Source organism: Aythya ferina, assembly GCF_964211825.1.
Source record: "Aythya ferina genome assembly, chromosome: 17".
NCBI classification, from domain to species: Eukaryota; Metazoa; Chordata; class Aves; order Anseriformes; family Anatidae; genus Aythya; species Aythya ferina.
This window is the reverse complement of record NC_140316.1, coordinates 2,162,581-2,182,269: the sequence shown is the minus strand read 5'-3', so window position 1 is coordinate 2,182,269 and position 19,689 is coordinate 2,162,581. Positions and strand designations below refer to the sequence as shown.

Genomic DNA, 19,689 nt, shown 5'->3' with positions numbered 1-19,689 from the left:
GGACTTGCGCCCTTTACAAATGTCACTCAACCTGCCTGAAGTTAATACACACCCACTTATATCAACACACAGAATCAAACCTGTATTTTTGGCTTGAGTTAAAAATAAATCTGGGAAAGACCTCTTACATCATTCTCTATGTCTTTCTGGCATTAGATTGTTCTGTATAGTTTTTTGTTTTTTTTTTTTTCAACAGAACTTGTATTTGATGGATGAAATATGGAGTGGTAGGGATTGGTTTTAGGAGGGGCTAATCACCTATACCACTGAAACACCCAGTTACCATGAGTTTCTGAATATTTACACTACAGTTTTCCTATGCTTCATTTCATTTACCATTTTCATCAGCAGATTGGCACACAATTTTTCCTCTTAGCCAGTAATTTATCTATACCAACCAATGTGAGGTATTTGCTTTACTTTCTCTGCATTTCTATTACAAAACATTTCCTACTGATAATATTCAATACTGCTTGGTATTTTTCAGTATTTGCACAAAAAATTGATGTTCTCTTCTCTCTAGCTTGTACCATAAAACATATTCCTAACAAGCATCTTTGGTAAGCCAGTAGTCCTCTAGCAGTTCAAATTTATCTGCAATCAATTCAATATCTACTAGAAGTGTGAGAGCTAAATCCTGACTTGGTGCAAACTGGCTTAGCTCCACTGACTCCAAAGCTGAAGCAATGTACTCTCAACTAAAGATCCATCTCATATACTGGACCCAACTTATATCTGATATACAGAGATCTCTACGTGTAACAGAACAATTACAGTATCCAAGGCAAAAATATTTCATCATATTAAACCTTTTTTATTTTGTTTCATAATAGTATAGGCAATTCTCAGGAAAGGACAGTGATAAGGGTGTGGTCTGTGTACCAGGGCACAACTTACAGCGGTAATTAAATACAGTGAGTATCGTCCAAAACAGACACTGGCAACCCTGTTCATTCTCAGCAGCCTTCGCTGATAACATGGTACTGATGTATCTCGTATCACTCCATGAAAGGGCTCACAAGGCTGCACATTTGCTCCTTCTTCACTGTAAAGAGTTGTTCCTTCTCAGTTCATGGTATCAGGGAAGTAACACTACTAAGTTATCTTTTTTGAAGTCTTCATAGTTCTTACTTCTAGCTTCATCAGTGAGCTGATGGCCATACAGCAGTAAATTACTCCACCTTTCAAAAGTAGGTTAGCAACCTGAGTTAGAGTGATTCCACTACAGCAGTTCCAGTTCCACCTCCCCCACCACCACACACCCCTTTTAATTGCACGTTTTCTAAAATAGCCTGAGATCTGGATCAGTAAATGGTCTTTTTAGTGCCAGCACACAAAATATTCATGTCAAAATGTCCTGCACCAACTCGCATGTCTCTCTGTATCATAAATCTGATATTTATGTGCTTGGTTTTAAAATAAGCATACTTCCAAGCACACTTTTTTTTTTTTTTTTTTAGCAGAACATGGTGCTAAAGTTTTTCAAAATAGTATTTTCTTTTTATTTTTATTTTTCCTTTTTCCCCTTATTAACAAGGCAAACCCTTTTCTTACTTGTTTGCCCTCAAGGAATTCTGTTATTACAATTATTTTCATAATTATAATTGTAGTGCAAATATATGAAAATGTCTTTCTAAAATACTACCAGTATTACAGTAGCACAAGGGTCCATTCCATATTCAAGGAGCTGTTGTGTTACTATACTACTCTGCACTGCCAGAATATACAAGAAGCCTCACTCCAGAGTCTGCAATCTAAATAAAATATACTCTCCATATTCAGAGCAATGTGTGGTTATGATGTTCCAAGCAATGGAAATATCAGGACAACACCACTTCCAGACGGGGAAAGTTCTCGAAAGGCCAGTCTGTGTGCTGTACCCAGCCCTGCAGTACAGCTGCTTCCGGGAATGTTTGCAGGCTTAGGCATAGTGACAGGCAAATGCCCAAAGGCAGCTCAGATGTACATACACCAAGCTTCCCAAACCTACTGGTTCCAGATACATGGCACAGACACACCCAAACTGGCTTAATATCTGGGTAGGTTTCATGGCTTGGGCCCAGCCTCACATGAACCGAGATCTGGGCTGACAGCAGCATCTGTGCATCTGCATTCATATCACACTGTCTGAGCTAATAAGCCCTTCTAGGATAGAGTCAGTTCAGAGCTGGTTTGAGCAGCTCAGTACCTGCAATTCCATTTATCTGCAAGCTGGAGAATCCGGCTGCTGGTGAAGAACTGAAGGTAGATACCATAGATGAATGGCACATGAAGACAGGTAAAAATATTTCCCAAGATCTCCGCAGCTTGCTTGATATACCACTTTTTTGATTCACAATCTAGATTTTTAAGCTTCTGACTATCCTTTTTTAATTAAAAAAAAAAAGAAAAGCTATGTCACTCCTAAATTATTTCTTCTTGCTACATTTAAAATTTAAGAAGTTAGGAAGCTAAAGAAAAAGTATCAGAGATACATGAATGGGCATTGCATTTTTCTCATTGCAAGGAGAAGTATAAATCTTATAGCTTCACATAGTGAAACAGAAGGGAAATTAAACTAATAATGCATAGCATATTTGCTGTATGAACTGACAGGCATTAACTAAACACTCTTTCATTAGCCAAAACCTTGTTCCAGTTTGTAGGATGTCAAAATACACATTAGTAATATCTCTGAAATTGTCACTCTGTAGACAGGAAATCTAATTTGCATTAGGATAGCGAACATTAGAACTAATCTTGATTTCCACAGGTCAAATTTATAATGTTATTTTGATTTACTGGATATTGAGTGTCAATTTAAAGTGGATGTTAAAGAACTTTAATTTTCAACCCTCTTAAAAGAGGAAGAAATCCCCCAAAGCAGTCAGCAAAATAGATCATGTTTCCTATTTCAAAAGATTCTAGTTATAGAACTTTGATGGGAAAATAAAACTCTTTAATCTGTAGCATAATCCTGAAGATAGCATGCTGAAACTTGAAGGACACCAGCATGCAGATGTTTTGAGAGGCATGTTTTTAACCCCTGGGCTACTTTGCTTGCCAAGAAAATTTAATCTTTTAACATGTACATTCATGAACAGTCTACTGGTAGTAGTGTACAAAGGAGATCAATGTTTCCTGCCGACAAAGGTCTAATCCTGAAGCTACCACATCTAGTAGTTGGATCTGGTGGAGAATTTAACAGCAGTTTTGGAAATTATTGTCAAAGCCTGCTTTATGTACTTCATAAAAAATCTTTATTGCAAAAACCCTTCAGTTTTTCTTATATTCAATAAAAACTTTTGCAAACCTTCTCAGATTTGTGCACCTGACATGAACTGAATTTTACTCATGGGGGGTAATCATCTCAAAATCAAGAGATTAATATTGCAAATAAAAGGAGTCACATGTACAAGGCGTACAGACCTAAGGCCTATGCACATATGATAATGATACAATAGAAAAAAATCACCAGCTCTATATATAAATAATCATAGAAACTGCACCGATAAACAGTGCATTTGTTCAACTGAGACCTTAATTCACAAATCCTAAATTATACATAAATCCACTCCATATATAACAGATCTCAAAATATTGGAGATTTTGAGAGAAGAAAAACAAAAGAAAAGCTTATTATTCTTTTCTAAACCGTAGAAAGATGGCTGTGGGACTGTTTTTTCATCTTGCCTGCTAGAATTTGTTCAATATTTCAGACTCTAAGAAATTATTTGATGCAAGACCCTCACTTTCCGTATTTCATCATTAGTGAGTTTTACAATGTACATTAGTAAATTTTTTAAAGGACAATTTGCAGGGTATTCTGACCAGAATATAGACTGATACAGAGGTAGACTATGAAGCAGGCAAATCTTTCAATGATTACATATCACAGCTGTAACAATGAAATCTGTCAGAAAGCCAACTGTTGGAGATATTGAAATTCCTTTGTAATTAGCACATTGGTAAAATCCAAATGCCAAACCCTAGCAACCTCAAGGAGCGTGCAAACGAGCTAAGTAACCCAGCAAAGAAGTGACATCTAGATGACCCTGTCTTTTTTACACAATATCAGGCAGCTGGAAGACGGCTGCTCCTGTAGGAGGAAGAAGGGGGGAAAGGGGAACAGAATTATTCAAGTCATTGCTTTAAAAATTAGGACTTCTATAATTGGTACTTTAGCCTTGAGTAATTTTCCAGGACCTTTTGTTGTTACTGGAACTAGGAAGCATTTTTATCAGAGCTTGTTTTGATTAGTCAGTGTGCAGATATCCATACACAAATAAGATTGCACTGAACTGAAGACCTATTACAACCTGAAATCATCTGGAATTTGAGTTTTCTCTCCTGATTTCTAAAAGATGATCTTAGACAGTGAACACAACATATAACACTGAAGCAGGAAGAGGCAGTTGAAGACCCTTTTAGTCTCATTTGTCACACAGACAGTGTCTCAAGAGCTGCCTAGCAGCTTGGAAGGTTTTTACTTGCAGAAGATATTCTTGATATTTAACAACAGAAACACAGATTAGTTCTTTGCCATATCAGTGCTTCCAGCAAATGAAAGATACCTTCATGAATATTCTTAAAGATATGAGACATGAACATTGTTGAAGATATCTTCATGAACAAATGCAATAAGCAAGACTATCTTTACATAAACTGCCAAAGCTAGTATAATTGCATATTGTAAGTGATTAAGTGCCATGCCTTCAGCTCCTTATCTGAAGCTGAATTTACTTTACAGACCAACGCAAAATTCAATGGAACATTAAACCTCTTACAAAAGCCTGTATTCCACTGTAATAGCATGCAACAGGTTATCAAGTCATCTGAAGTATTGACCACTGCTTCCTCTCAGATGTATGCATTACCATAAGACCAGTCAGAATTTCAGGGCTGGACACTCAGCTGTTATGGTGCTAGCAAACCAGTCAGAGAAAAAACTTGGAAATTAAACAATTCCATCCCTGCTTTATTGTCCCAGTTATAAAATGGGGATAATTATCAGCTACTTATCAAGTGTGATTTGCAGTTTAATTGATACTTATCACATTCCTCAGTATTCTCAGATAAAAGGTGTTAAGTAGTCCTTATATATTTTAATGAACAATATTTAGTAAGTAGAGAATAAAAGAATCCAACAACCAAAGATAAATTATCATCTGTTTAAAGATGCTACTTTTTTGTAGTAGCTTCTCTAGAGGACAAAGTAAATCTGTCATATTATACCATTATGTATTATTAGTACAACATGGAGTTTGAACCAAAGTAACGAGGTAGAGTCCAGAAGAAAAAATAATTATGAACAGCTGATGAAGTTAGAGAAGCAAGAATCCTTATCACCACTGACTTGCTATAAGCCTTGAAACAGGCTGCTTTATTTCTCTACCTCCTCCACATTCCCTTTCATCTGTGTATTTAGACTTCAGGTGTTCTGAGACAGAAACTCTCAGTTTTAATTATAGTCAAAAACCGGCCTAAGATTTTTTTGAAAATGTATTTCTGAGAATATTTTGTTCTAGCAAATAATGTATTTGTTCTGTGATAATTATTCCTAGCATAGCGCAACCTCCCTCTTACCACCTCCTTTCATCCAAATAGCAGATAGACGTTTGGAGCTACAGAGGCAGAAGGAGATGTAGAGTCATTTGACCAAGATTACTTTACGGGTCAGTAACCAAATGAGGAACAGAATCCTGGTTCCTGATATCCACCCAAAGCTTTACCTGCTGGACCACATCATCACCCTAATGATCCCATACTTGGCTCTAACGGAGCTCTTCCTGCAAATTGGTAATAACCTGCCTAAAGCAAGGTGATGTGAAAATATTTCTCAGTATGCTGCCTGTGCTGTTACATAGCTCTCCCATGTATGATAACATCAGAACTACTTAAACTCTTTCCTTTAAAGAGACATTCGATGACAGAATGATGGAAATGCTTAAAGTGGATAGCTAACCTCTCCACACAGTGACATCAAGGAAAAGGGAGAGAGAAACACAGCTGTCTCATCATTGCTCAATTTCTGATCATTCCAGGAATCTTTAGTAATGGGGGCCAGCCCTGTAAGCCTTACAGAAACCACAGAACCAAGCAAAAGCTTCAGCCTTCATTTTCAGTCTTGTTTTTACTTCTCTGTGCTTGAGGACCGTTTCTTAATAACTGAAACAGAAATCCTACATTTCACCACAAATTGAGAGCAATCTCAGCTCCCCATACCAACTCATCCATAAATATTCTCTTTCTCTGACAAGACAGTATTGTTCTCATGTTCGGAGTATTATCACCTTTCATTTATTCTACACAGCAATATTAAGTGGACTTAAAATGCAGCTAGTCAAGCAACTTTACCATCTTAACTTAGTTTCTGTTTCTATGTTGTTGTTAAAGGAAAGTTAAAAGTAAGGACTCCTTACACTGTGCACATACTTACGACATCATATAAGAAAAGTAAATAGAAGCAGGATAAGGTATTTTTTACAAAATACAAATTCAAGAAAGCAAAGCTGAGCTCAAGAATAAAGTTGTCCCAATTCTCTTCACAGATTTTTTTTTTCTCTCTTGACCTTTCACATGGAGCTGCAATAACTTAGCCCTTTATTTGGCTCTGTAAAGCACTAAGGAATGCTCAGCAAATCAAACAGGTGTGAAGTGGGTGCAATAAGTCTAACCCTTACATTCCACATACAGAGATTTTGTACAAAGGAACTATGGCTGAAAAGAAATGTAGGTTTTTAAAATTAGATTTATTTTATATACGGAAGGTACAAAAAATTTAAAGGATCTGAAGTGCTTTCTACTATACTAAGTCTAGATGTCACTGTAAAATTTCTCTGAATTAGAGGATTTCTTGAAGAACGTAGATACTGCTGTATGTGAAGAAAAGCTAAACAAGTTTCTATACACAATATCTCCACTGTTCACATGGCAGCTTCTGATTCCAATCAAAGTATCCTAGGACTAACATAAATGGATGGCACATAACAAATGGAGAAATCAAAAGGTGGCAAAGCTTCTTGCTCCTTTCCCTGGCAGCTTACCCCAGGCATTGTGACACCTTAATGCCATTCAACAGCTAGAGGCAAGTGATCTTTCCTGCCTGCAAGCTCGGCATGTGCTGCCGTTCTGTAGTTTCTTCTCCATCTCTTGTTATTGCAGTGTATTAAAAAAAAAAAAAAAAGTATATGATTTTTCTTTTTTTTTTCTTTTTTTTTTTTTTCTGGTATCAAATTAAATTCTGAAACTGTACTTTAAAATATGTATTCTGTCATCTAATTAGTATCGTCTCCTGATCACTAACTGCAGACCCTAGGAGCTGTCAATATTAATATCAATATTGTAAATTGGTGGTAATCACTAAGCCAGTGTCCAGAGGTTGGATTTAATCCACGAGGATTTTGAATGACAGTCTTATCTGTGGTAACTGGATATGGCTCAATGACTTCAAAACAGCTTTGCTTATCAGAACCATAATTGAGTTTCTGATACATTGTACTAGTAAGTCTGGAATGATTTCCATTGTAATTTCCTGTTTTCAATTGTTCCTAGGTTTCTAAAAGATTATAATTTAACCTGAAACTTTTCCTTTCTAAGGGAGAGCAGGGTGACTGTTCCCTGTTTGACATAAGAGAAAATAATTCCTAAATATAGGAAATACATAGCTTCTATTTTATAATGGAAGAATATTTGTGCCTGGCTGAAACTTTTTCCATATAAACTTATTCCACTCAGTAAAGAATAGTGGCTGGATGGATGTGGGAGAAGACAAGGAGGAGGTTCTTGTTAAAAATGATTTCATATGCATCAATTCATATGCATCCATTACAATAAATACAGCTCTCCTCTCCTCCTGTCTTTTCTCCTGCTTGTCCTCCTTTTTATTATACTGCCAGGGCAGTATCGATTTCTCTGGATTCCATGCGTGACCTTTTCACTGGTGGTTAGTGGCAGCATGGGCTCTTGTAGGCTCCAGATTGTGGGTGTGCTGTCTGGTTAGCCTACACTAGAAGGCTCTCTGGTTGAAAGGCATAGCAAACAAGAGAAATAGCTATTGATATCATATCAAATTGTTACCACCACAAAGAGCAGCCAATACAAGGCTTGCAGGGAGTCATAGTATCTTTTACTGGATCTGCTGACTGGAAAATACAGATATGGGCCCACAGTCCCTTCATCAGCTTTGGCAAGAAAGTAGTTAAAACACATTTAACCTAATTATATTAATCAAATAAACAATTCAAGTGAAAAAAGTTAGTCTCATTGGAGCAATGAGAAACTTTCAGAAACTTTCACCTCTAAGTGAAAACTCTTGAGTTTCTGAAAGAAACTCAAAAATCTGATGAAGTCAATTCATACGAAGTTCCTGGACCCCCACGAACACTTGCTGACCTTTTTGCTGATTCAATGAGTTCATTTTGTTTTCTTTTAATGGAGATATGGTATGACAAAAAATCCCACCCCATCTATTTGTCTCTTTTCTCTGTCTTTAAAATCGTTAATAAGAGCAGGCCAACAAGAGCAAAAAAAATTCCATCACTTACAGAATTCACCTCTTTCTGCTTCTTTATGGCTATTTTCATGGTAGAACCAACAGAAAAAAAAAAAAAAAAACGAAAACAAAAACAAAAACTCCTACCTTTTTAGCAATGTCAATAGAAAATAACCTTTGATCTAAAATAATCATCACAGACTGAACATTTGGCGCATGGTCTGTATGACAACAAAATGACCTACATCAAGGAAAGGACAGCAGGAAAAGGAATGTGGGATAAGGGCAGGGAACATCATTATAAATACAATGACATTAAACTCGAATAGTTTAGGGCAGAATGGGCTATACAGCCAGGAGATGCCATCTAAGCAAGATAAGAATTTACCTTGTTAAAAGGACCATGCCATTAGTTTCTGAAAAGATAAGAAGATGAGCTCCTAATCTAAGGAATATGTGAACTAGGCTATCAACACAAAATACGGATTAAGGGCATGTTTGGTGGATTATTAGAATTTACATCAACTTTATCTGAAATCATGTCACTATAACAGCCCACAGAAGAGTACAGTATTTTCAAATTCTCTGATAAGAGACAGACTTCCAGTAAGTAAAAAAATATATATATTCAGAATGAAAGATCATTCTGGCATTTATATCCCTAACTGCTATGGCATTTGTATGCTTGACTACTGTTAGATGAAATTCCCCAATGTGTATTTAGCTTATGTGAACAGTAAGAAAATTAACATAAGTATTTGATAAATCTTTTTATTACTATTATTTTTAAAAATAATCTTGTAAAAATCATTCACATGTCAATATCAACCGTGGGATATATTCTTCAGCTATAGAGAATGTTAGACTGATAACACTGCTCCTCTGTGGTCACAATTACATATTGATAAAAAGTGATATGTATTTAACATGTTTTTCCCAACACTCTTCATTTAGTGGATGTTCTGCTGCCATTTAGCAGAACTCATCTCAGGTAACTGTCATACCCATCAGGCATCAGTCACAGTTAAGACCTCATCATTTCTTTCCTCTTCCATCCATAAAATCTGCTGATATAACTTTGTGAGTTGCGGAGAATTTTTTTATAATACTCTTATGTAAAATTATACTTCATGAAGAGTCCATGAAAGTAGCTAACGCATTAAAAAGGACACATCTAATCACCAATGTAAAGAAACTGTAGATCTCCCTGTAACACATAAAACCTTGCCACCTTCTGTTTATCATATTACATCAACTTTTAATCATTCCTAATACAAATTTGGAAATTTTATACTTCACACATGAAATGGCTGTATATATATATATATATATTTTTTTTTTTTTTTTGTAGCAGTGTGGGAGTTAAGTGCAATGCAAATGTACTGTCCAGGAATACAGCAGATGGGGAATATAGAAGATGCTCTCTGGGAAGAGTTGCATGAATGGTTCTTAAATACACTCCTGTTTTTCTTCCAAAAGCATACTGGGCACTTTGAAAAATCCTACCTATTTCTTGAAACACTGAATGAATCAAGGAAATACCATCTTGGGACAAATTTACAATAGCAAATTCTTACTTTTAGGACTTTCATCTGCAAAAATTGGGATATAAAGAAAATTCCCCTCCCCCCCAAAAAATAAATAAATAAATGCTTAAGTGCCTGTGTTCTTGCATAACCAATAAACTACAAGTTAGCTGATAATCTACCTTAAAAATGCTTTTACTCTCAATATGAAATCTTGTCAAACATCTCAAATTCCTAGACAAACAGCCACTGCATAATCTATATATTGCAGGATTCATCTGCAAATGCGTAGCAACATTGATAATACCAAGAATGTTTACATACGTGTATACATATTTTTCCAGATGATCTTCCCCTACAAGAGTCCAAACTATTTTCGGTATTTTTGTAAGTACAAAGCTTTGAAAGTAACCCCTTTCAGAGCATTCTACAATTTACATGGTAAATTTTTATCTACATTTTTAGTCTTCTTGTAGGATTAATGTTTTTCACCAAAAGATAACCAGCAGCAGATAGAAGGATTTATTCTTCTACTGATTTCTGTAAGAGTTTTTCACTTCACTTGTTTCAAAACTTACCCTTCTTAGTTGCAGTTTCAAAAAATCTTAATCTGCAAAAGGGAATAATGGAACTGTTCTACTTGAAAGAGACACTGGGAGGATATCTTCTCTGGGGACATGCTCATACTGCTTGACAAGACCAAAGGAATGAAAATGAACAGACCAAAAGAGTAACAATCCCATGTGTTTATGACATCTCTGACACAAGACAGTGAAGTAGCATATTTTCTTAAAATTTTAAATTTAAAGAAAAATCTTAAAAATGTATCTTTTTTTAAGAAACAAATCTTAAGGGTTATTTTGGTCTTACAATGTACAGATGTCTAAGATTTTCACCAAATACTCACCTTCATCAAGACGTGGAGCAACAGAATACAGAGCAACAAAATTACGTCAGGGGTCTGGAAAGTGTCAAAGGGTATTTAAGTTGAACGGAGAAGTGGTATTTGGAGGGATAGATTTACATAGAATTACTGACCTGGACTTTCTAATTTTTGTCTCTACTGACAATTCCCCTTTATCTTCTCATTAAAATGAGAATAAAGGAATTTTCAGAGAAAGGGGAGAACTGAGAATGCTTAGTACTTTAAGTTCCAAAGCATAAAAAATCGAACCCTTTAAAACTCAGAGAGAAAGAAGGAATGAAAAGACATTTACTCATTTACTAGAATAAGGGAGTATGAGATGATACTGTAGTTCTGGAGTCTGGAGTGGCTTTGATTTACAAGGCATAACAATCCTGCCTCACAACCCCCCCCCCCCCCCCCCCAAGAAAAAAAAAGAAAAACTGTGCAACCATTCTTTAAATTAAGACTTCACGTTATGATTACTTGGTATCTTTCCTCAAACAAGAATAACAACATAATGTGACTGTGCTTAACTGAGAGAAAGAAGAACGTGAACCATGGTATTACAGTACATAGTCACCTGAAAATGAACTGTCAGCAGAGGAAGCTGACGAGCAAGATTAGAATCAGGCCTTACCCAGTACATAGCCCTGTCCTCAGGGAACTGTGCTGCTCTAGGTGGGGTTGGTCTTGTTCTATAGTTTGGCAATACTCAGCATGGACTGAAACAACTGTGATACATAAACAACCAGCCATTGAGCTCACACAGGGCTAAACGTCCCAAGCAATAGTATCCACAAAAAAAGAGAAGCCAACAACTAATTGCAAGCTGCAAAACTGCATGTCTGAACAGGCTCTTGAATGTGCTAATATTCCTCTGCAAGCACAAGCAATCATTTTACACACAATGAAGTACACTGTCTCCAAAGGCATGCGCTATACATGTATTTTGCAGGTAGCAGTTTGCACAATGACCTGCAGAATTCACACACTATTTAAAATTATCTCTGGTGTGACCACACTATATGAGATCTGTTCTGCACCTTGAAGTAGTTTATGACACACCTTGTAGAATATTTTACAAAGATGTTAATAATCATTCACATTTTTAAAATCCTCTTAATTCAACCCTTGCCCACACAGAGCGTATTTCCAAAGAAATGTTGATTCAAACCAGCGATTTACCTTCTCTCCTTCCCCTCAACCCTCCCTCCCAGAACATGAGATACCTTCTCCCAGTAACTGACACTTTCCCCTAACATTTTATTTTGATACATCTTTTGTCCTGCAATGTTTCACCACACAGCAGCTCTCCGCTAATCTACACTTCAATGGTAGAATCCACCAGAGGTACAGGTTTAAATAGCACATATTGAGGGGGAAACAATGGAGGTGGAATGTCTCTACAATAAATAAATAAATAAATAAAGCCCTATCACACACTTAAAGCCAAATGCCTGCTGGGATTTAGGTTCAAAAGCACATTTGGAAACTGATCCCTTGAGAAGATATGTTTGTTACAGTGTTTGGCCTCAGGATTTGAGAGGATTTTCTTTTAAGCTGTTACTTTACTCCAAGTATGTGACTGGAGGCCTCAGGTGTGAAAGTCCTTTGATAAAAGGGACTAGTGTGTACCAGATAAAGCGCATGAAAAGCAGTAAGACGAAAGGGAGCTTGGAAGCAGAGAAAGGATATGGACAAAGTCCATCAAGTATAAGGTAAGCAGATGCTTGGAATGCAAGAGGGATAAAAAAACACAAAAACCCATGAACTTCTTGCTTTGCATACATGAGTGGTTACACTAGTAAACCCTTAAAGAACTGAGCACCAAAGTTTGCAAGGAAGGGTCATTTCCATTTAATCAGGTGAAACCTGTTTGGAATCTGCTCACAACCACCTCCATAAAATATTACAGCTGGAAGGATCCACAGGGGTCATCTAGGCCCTTAGCTCTTCCAGAGAATCAGCTTGATTTAGGTCACTCAAGACAGATGTTTATCTACCTATATTTCATGACCTTTAACATTGGAGACACTCCAGTTTCCCCAGGAAATCTATTCTAATGCTTCACTTTACTTTCATCAGAAAGTGTTTCTTAACATCTGACTTGGATCTTGTCTGATGTAACCCACGTCTGTTACTGTTCATTGTGTCTGTAAGGGGGTAAAGAAGAGACTAACCCCTTTCTCTTTGCCAGTCTTTTATGTATTTAAAGATCATTTGCTCTCTAAATTGTGGCAATCTCATCACTCTGTGGTCCTCATATACCACTCCGACCACATGAGCAAAATGGCATCAGTTTTCGAATCAGAGAATCTCTCTATCATTTGCCTTTTAGAAGTAAAGGTGCACCAGTTTTCTCATACCTCAGGATAATTATACTTCCTGTTTCCTCAACCACTCCTATATAATAGAGAAACTTTCCTTCCAGATCAGCTTCCATTGTACCATATCTGGTGCAAGAGAAATTACAAAGAGCACTGCATGTTGCACTGGAATTTGCAAAACTCATACTATTTCTGCACAATTGCCTTCAATTGGCATCAAGAGCACTGTAAATTGCTTGCCCAGTGAATTTCACTGCAGATTACTATTTCAGTGCTCTAAGATAGCCACAGCTGTCAAGTGTATGGGCTCCACTTGCAGTCTACTAGATACTGGCCAGATCAATGGTGATTCAGTATCAAGAGTTCATGCTGATTAGTATATATATAATACGTGGGTTAGTGTCAGCATGAAAATTCCAAAGAGCCAAGTTCACATGAACCAAAATTAGATGTAGGCACACGATGAAAAAATTACAATCCTTATTAGCTATAAATTTGACCTACTCTGAAGAAAGTACATGAAATCCTAGAACAGAACACTAGTTAATTGTCATTCCTCTACTGAAATAACAAGAAATAATAACTGAAGCACTATAATGTCTGTATCTTAAAGGCTATTCAACCACATATCTACTGTCAGTACCAAGCTGTCAATTTCAGAGGTACAAATAATTCCGTATTATCATGACTATAAAACTCCTCTGCATCAAAATTATGCTTGTCATGTTGCGGGTGCAACCATAGATAAGTTACATGTGTGTGGCTTCCAAGAAAAAACAGACATCTTCTACGTAGGTGTCTTCTCAGGGGCATTACTTCGCCATAAGAGGCTGCTAAAAATATACAGATATTTTGGTCTGAAATATCACATGAATTAAGCTGACCGGAGGGAAAAGAACATTATATTTAGATGATGTTTCATGTACTGTAGTGACAAATTCAGAGCTGCCTTGCCAAACAAACAGTTATTAAATGTTGCACTGCATTCAAGATCTAACTCAGAACATACACAATATAGCACCTCTGTATGAACGTATAATAAAAATCCTTTTTTTTTTTTGCACACAATTGCATTCCAGAAGAGAAGAGTCATATACTGACTTTTTAGACAAAGAAGATTATGCGAGTCAGAAGAGAAGACAAATGTAGAAGACAAACTGCAACAGGGCACCCAGGGCTAATCATACTGGCCTTCATAAATTTTGATGAAATGTTCAATACAAAGCGTATGTAAAAACAACTTTTTCAAAATATGTATTAAGAAATAATTATATCATATTTGTGATAGTCTTAATGCTACAAGCACACTGGGGAAGAGTATGCAAGTTTTCTGTCCTACAAATCCAAACCTCTGAAAGACACTCTGAAGAAACTCTCGCATGCCTGAAATGTTTTCCTTTTTTTCTTGGTATATCACATTGATGTATAAAAATTGAAGCTATTTCTTCAGTCCCCAAGTCATTCTTTTGTTTGCTGCAAAAATATTTCAGGAAGCTTTCTGAAATCAGAATCAAGCAATGACCTATCTTTTTAGCAGCTTAGTTATTAGGAGACCAATCTATCTTAAAGGAAAAACATTCAGTCTTAGGGCAGGAACCCAAACCTGAGTATTTTAGATAATATCTTAAATACTATGCTAATTAAAGTCTCTGAATGGTCATGAATATTTCTATCATGATCATAAAAATTGGGATTGTTTTTTGAATCTGCATACTATTTCAGCTTTGGTGGACAAATGGTATTTGTGCATATCCTTTTTCACCCCTCAGCTACAAAGGAACACGAAAACCTCTGCACTAACAAGTATACAATCATTATCTTACTTCAAACAGAAAAGCCATTCTTAAATATACTTGCCACCACGGTGACTAAACCCCTTGAAAATGTACGTATCAGAAAACCTAATTCTAACAAATTTATCTCCACCCCGTGGCCTGATGCGTGTACTACAATGCCATTAGCCAAAACCAACCAAACAAAACTTAACAATAACACACACACAAAAAAATTAAATCTGCTTGTAACAACAACAGAAATAATCCCTCACTTTGCATTTCATTTCTTTCATCAAACCACACATTTATTTATTTATTTATTTATTATTTCTGCATTTATGACAGGGGAGAGGAGCACACAATCTAGATATATGTACAACCCAACTGGGATCCACAAATTGTGTTTTTCCTCACTGGATTCCTGTTAGTTCCTTAATCTATTAACTCTGACTGTGGATCATACAGGGCTCCACAGGAGAAAAAAACAAAAAAACACAACTACTTAACAGCAGCTTCTTTCTAAGTTCTCTCTGTAAGGAAAATACTACAAAAAAAACGTTGTTTTCAAGTTATTTCTACTCCCTCTGATGTCAATTGCAATGAACACTGCACAGCTAATTGGAAGATTCAGTCCCTCCAACCTCCATTTATTTTATTTTTTTTTAACCCTTTTTATCATAGAGGAATGAAACTAATCATAGCTTGGCATCTAATCCTAATTGTGTAATGCAATTGCAGTTCTCATTTGGTAGACAATTTAGATTCAATATTAGAGAAAAACTGAAATAGCATTACACAACAGATGTAGATGTAGATGTATAACAGATAAGATAGAGATAATTTAAAAACAAAATCTTATTTGTACACTAATAACCTTTTACATCTTTTCACATATTTCTTTATATTTTCTCAGTAGTTAGAACTCCCAGTAGAGCTGCCTCCAAGTACAGTCCCAGCTATAAACTTTATTGATTCAGCAAGAGCAATTATACCACAGTGTGAATAACCCCTTTTTGTACTATTAGTATTACAGAAGTGTCCAAAAGGCCCAGCTGAGATCTATACCACATGACAAAACTTGATCCCCAAAAGGCTAGTATTAAAAAAAAAAAAACAACGTATCTACTTTTACAGGTGAGAAGTTGAGGCAGAGAGTAAGATCAAACAACTTCACAAAGATATGGCAGAGACAAGAACTGAACTCAGTCATCTAAATTCCTGTTTGCATCTCTGACAGTCTTTAACTTCCTTTCTCACAGCTACCCCAGCATGCCCCCGCTCTTTGAAATAAGACACCTCTTTTCATTAGGCTCATTAAACACACAAACTGTCAACTGAGATTTTGCATAAGAAAGCTAATTAACTTCAGTACAACGAGAAGCAGAATCCAGCTCACAAGTTGACCAGTAGCTGTATCAACATCAACAGGTTTGGGATAGAATCAAAATAAGCTGGTGATGAGTATCTCCAGAGCTGTCAGTGCTGATTTCAAAGTGAGTCAATTTGCCTAGCCATTCCTTCTCTCTCTTGTTCACCTATTTTTAATATTCTGTTTTATAATCTGCATAGTGTTGAATTTCTGAGCCTATTCTCTCCACACAGTTACACCTTCCTACTGACAAAACAAGAAAATAGACTAAGCTCACTTGCTTTTAAGGAATGTGTCAGTTGTCTGTGATTGCTCTATCTCCTCTGAGGCAGGAGCACCAGGCCATTTACACCTTGATGCTGTCAAGATTTACATATGGTCTTAATTTTAAATACCATGTTGGACTTATGTGTAACTACTTACTGCATATAAAGTTAAGCACACAATAAGTCTTGGCCACATCAGGATTCTCTTTACTGTACTCTGTGCTGTAGATTTTTATATTAACACTTATGAATTCTCACACTTTTATGTATACACACACACACACACACACACACACACAATCACATATACACACTAGATATGATTCCAAATACCTAGAAGATATTTTACAAGCTAAAGCTCACAAAGACAGCAGGCAAAATTTAAGGCAACTCTAACTGGAATTCTTATGAAACTACTCTATAAAATGTAAATTTGTAAACAGATCAGTATCCCATACACAGAACACCAGCGAAGAGCATTCAGAAATATGTACCTCTGTTCAAAGGACAGAATAGGGATGATAAATCTGATTGTTGTGTACAGAAAATGGCTTACACACACACATAGGTCTCTGTTCTTAATTATTTCCTTTAAAAGGAAACCTATGAACCATCACCTTTAGAGGAATCTCTTCTCTTAGCCTATATACTTTATCCAGTTGAAGGAATGATTTATACCTTTATATAATGGAGAAAATTAACTGTGGTATCAGAATAAATATTTCATAGAAATGATGCTTCATTAAGCATGGGAAGATGAGTGAAAAACTGACATCCAAACTAAGTATCTGCAGTAATAAACATAGCCCAGCAAAGGCATAAGAACAAGTCATACTTCTCAGAACACTTCACCAGCTTCCAAAAATCTGTGACTCCAGGAGCTTCCAAACCAGTAAATGTGCATGAATTTAACAGTTTTTAGTGACTATTTCCTCTGTGAATTTGTCTGGTTGTTTTTTTGTTTGTTTGTTTGTTTAACTATTAGCACTAATGGCTGACAAAATACCAAATTCAAATATCATCAAGACCTCTTAATGTAGTTCTCTGAACACCATTTCAAGATTTTAGGGCTTCAGTTGCCTCAGTATCTTGGAACACACAATGACTCAACAATTAGGTCAGGGCTGCAAGCTTTTAATGCCTTCGATGTAACACCATTCTACTCCTGTGTAAAACACTTTAATAACCATTTAAAGGGTTTTCCTACTGTGTTCAGGTCAGATAACCATGCACATTCAGATGTTACTCATGATGATGAAAGTTTTCTTTTGGAGCATATTCAGATTATGGAATGTTGAGAGAAAAACATGCAACTCTTTTTTTTTAACTAGACACTGCAAAGCTTCTAGAGGTAAGAATGAATAGTGAAAGTAACTGCAGTTTTTAAAACTAAGCTTATTACCTGTCTATAAATTATAGACTTGCAGCAGGGCTGGAAAAGGACTGTTACCCTTCTCAACACTCTAGAAAAAGATAGGTGACCGAGTTATACCTTCAAAGTTGAAGCAGCAGGTACTGCAAAACCACTAGATGTCAGCATCTACTGTTATCGTCCTTTAAACACATCATTCCATAGGAAGTCAAAGCATGAAGACAGCATGCATGAACTGGGCTTCATACCACATCCTGGTATCTCCACATTACAACTCACCCTGGTCTTCCAAAGGCATTTCATAGTTTCAGATGTGTAATTTATATCTCAATATAGGTAAAATTATCATTGATCTCAGTAAAATTTTGGCTAGAGATTATTCACGAGAAGCAACCATACACACACCAAGAGATTATTATTTTAATAACACACAGTCTTCAAACACATTTAAAGAAATAAAAAAGACAACCATATGTCAGATTCTACACTGATACCATGCTGTCTTTTTTTTTGGTATAAGACTTGTGCCTTTTTCAATATTTGTTAGAAAACACTGAGCATTTGGGTATATTACAAAGGTGCATCTTCAGTCATTAATATAGGATGGAGAACAATGGACTAGCATAGCAGCTCTGCAGGTCTGAAATATATCACAGGCTGAATAGAAGTCAACAATTTTTGTTTCAGAGGATGTACAAACAGTTACTGGAACTGTGATATTGCCTTGATTCATCTTAAAATCCTTGCCAGTCCTATTTTTCCATGAGTCTGACTTTCTTGCAAGATTAAGTCAATAACATCACAGGAGTGAAACTTATCTTTATAACATGGAATCGAGTTCCCACCCAGTATGAGTGACAGGAAAAGATCTATTAAAAATATTTTTTGAATACTACTTGAAAACATTAAGCAACATCTGCACCTGCTTCTTTGCAAGCTAACCTCTACAAGCCTTACACCTGGTGCTGTAGTAGATACTGAAGAATACTATGCAGCAAAAGGAGACAGCTTTCACAAAACACAATTGCTTTTTGCTTTCCAGCAATGGTTCATTTACAATCTTATTTTAGACCTGTACACAGCCATATATATATATATATATATATATATTTTTTTTTTACCAGTCACCTCAAATATTCTGTCAAAATTCACCAAGTACTGCACAGGGAACAGAGGAACTTATTGAAACAGCACCATTATTAAAAATAGTGAGATTTCTGGGCAAGCTTAGCATGGGTTCTAGACATGTGCTTTTCCTTGCATCCATGTGCATGTCCAAAGAGGAAACTGATATTAAGGATTACTTTTCTGTTTGGCTGTTTTTTTCCTGTGTGTTTCTTTTATTTATTTATTTATTTATAAATATAGTTACAATAGACCAGGTTTGTTTAAAATTGTTACATTTTTAAACTTGTATCATGGAGGTTGGATACTAGTAGTGGGAAAATACAGTATTGCATCCTATTTTGCAAAGTTCTGAGTACTTGATATTGAGATGTCCTTGGTTATTTGTTTCATTATTTATCCGATTTTTACATTTATCAGTTTTCTTCCTTTGTGTGAGGTGATTAATCCTACTTAGCTAAAAACATTTAGAACATACGATAGTTAAACCTAGTTGCATTCTCATTTGTATAAGAGGTTTGAATTTAAACCATGCCTTCTCATTCTGCT

General features: G+C 36.0%; 1 long non-coding RNA gene across 9 annotated transcripts in view; it reads right to left on the bottom strand.

The window, feature by feature from the left end:
• LOC311420611 overlaps positions 1–19,689 on the bottom strand; it is a 130,696-nt gene that overhangs the window by 98,416 nt on the left and 12,591 nt on the right. The window contains exon 3 of one of the 9 annotated variants that reach the window (XR_014684420.1): positions 794–1,181. The exons of the other annotated variants lie outside the window; for them this stretch is intronic. This is a non-coding gene — a long non-coding RNA (uncharacterized lncRNA). Of the gene's footprint in view, positions 1–793; positions 1,182–19,689 lie in introns of those variants that run through there. 9 annotated transcript variants of the gene reach the window in all.